General features: G+C 41.5%; 1 non-coding gene across 1 annotated transcript; it reads left to right on the forward strand.

Annotated features, from left to right (window-relative positions):
- Window positions 1–553: 553 nt before the first annotated feature.
- Window positions 554–660, forward strand: LOC150020909 (U6 spliceosomal RNA). Its single transcript, XR_016513462.1, has one exon. It is a non-coding gene; the product is annotated as a U6 spliceosomal RNA (small nuclear RNA).
- The last annotated feature ends 1354 nt before the right edge of the window (window positions 661–2014 follow it).

Here is a 2014-nt window from a genome sequence, read left to right on the forward strand (position 1 = left end):
AGGTTGGAGCTTTGAGAGCCATGTTATATCACTGTTATTGACACCTTCGACTTGCTCTTACTTTGTGAGACTCATTAACTATTCACATTTGTCTGCCCTCATTCAACTCTTAGCAAGTGCAGCTACAGTCCTATTTAAAATAATAGAGTGAGATTGGTAACATTACTGATTTAATAGGAAATTAGAAGACTTACATCCACAGAGCTTAGGTAATTGACATCAACAGCACTTTTCTTGTAATTTATGCACTCTGATTGATTTCATTCCCCAGTTAGTCCTAAAAGAATCTCTGAAGCATATTTAGCCATCAGATTACTGTGCAAAGGAATTAAATGAGTATTACCCTGCTTGCTATCTATTCCAGAGCTGGCAAAAAGTTTCTAAGTGGTTTGGAGCTCAGGAGTCCGTCTAAAATTATAATGCTAATATGAGTTCAGCCTCAGTGTATCTTTCCTAAGTGACGAGTGTGAATTTATATGAAGAAATCTTACTGATAACAAGGACACCATTACAAATGGGTCATTTGTTTATGCTTTTAGGAGACTTACTTTTAGTGCTGTCTTCAGCAGTATACATACTAAAACCGGAATAATATGGAGAGGGTTAGCACGGACCCTGTGCAAGGATGACACACAAATTTGTGAAGTGTTCCATATTTTTCTAAAAGAGTATTTTATACACTATATATAGATTGTGTTCCCTAGAATACCCTAAAAATATTCACTTTCCTTTAATAGTGCTGTCATCAATGACCCTTTTCCAGGTGTTCATTTTACAGGTGTGGTATTTGCACCGTAATACATGACTCTGCTTTATGCTCCCAACTCCCCTCTCCAGCATAATTAACAATGCTGAGAACGGGCGTTTGATAAATGAGGAAGAAACATTAAATGCATGTGTTCTACCCTAGACGTCTCATAAAACAATGGCAAAGTAGAGGCAGTAAACCTGCTGTGTTCAAGTAAATTATGAGCGTTATTTTTGGCTATTCACTTGGAAGAGCAGGCTGGTCCAGGATCTACCTGCCTATTTCTCTGTCTTCGCACACCACCAGGCTTCCTCAGATGACCCTTATTCAATCATGTGGAACAGTCCAGAATCCCTCGTGCTAATCACCCTGCTTCACACTCTGAGGCTGCTGTACCGGCTTTCTTCTCCCTGGCTCATCCTTGACAGCTCAGTCTAAGGGTCACCGCCTCAAAAATCCCTCCCTGATCCCATAGTCTCTTCAAAATCTTCCTCCTCTATGTTCCCTTTGCAGTCTGTGACTAACCTTTATCACACAATATTTTTCATGTGGATTACTCGTTTATCACTCCATTGACTGTAAGTTCCCCGAGGGCAAAGTAACTATGAATTGCAGCATCTATAACAACACAGAATGGAGTTGATAAACGTTTCCCAAATGATTTGTGAATGCTGAGTGCAACTGTTTGAAAGCCCAAGTTTATGTGATGCCACTATTTTCAAGTTACACCTAAAATTTAATCTTAAACATTTGTAGTCAGAGTTAGAATTCTTGTATACCCTCAGGGGCAGGAACCCCAGGTACACCCTGGGCTCAAGATCCCTCACTGTAAAGGCCTACAGCCTTGCAGAAGTGTGGGCTGGTCCAATACCACTCATCTATCCTCATTCTGAATTCCTCACTGCTTGCTGAGGCTAGAATGCTAAAAACTCCATTGCAGGTAGGGTTCTAAGATTCAGATAAACTTGAGAGACTTTAATTTGAAGTGAGAGGTGCAGGTTTGCAGTGGAGGTGGCCTGGTTCTGGAGCCAGTAGCTCAGCTGTGGCTTCCTGAGCCTGCAGAAGACCTCCTGATTCAGCAGCTTCTGCTCCAATGGAAACAGGCTCCCCTGGTCAGGCAGAGGGAGCTGGGTCTAGGGTCTGGGAGTTGTGCCTGGGAGATCATGGCCTAGAGCAATGGTTTTCAAACTACAGGTAATGACATCCATTTAGTGAATTGGCACAAGCATGAAAAATTAAACAAATAAACAAACAAACTGAACAGAG

This window comes from Furipterus horrens, unplaced genomic scaffold (assembly GCF_987537825.1).
Source record: "Furipterus horrens unplaced genomic scaffold, mFurHor1.1.pri manual_scaffold_1, whole genome shotgun sequence".
Taxonomy (NCBI): domain Eukaryota; kingdom Metazoa; phylum Chordata; class Mammalia; order Chiroptera; family Furipteridae; genus Furipterus; species Furipterus horrens.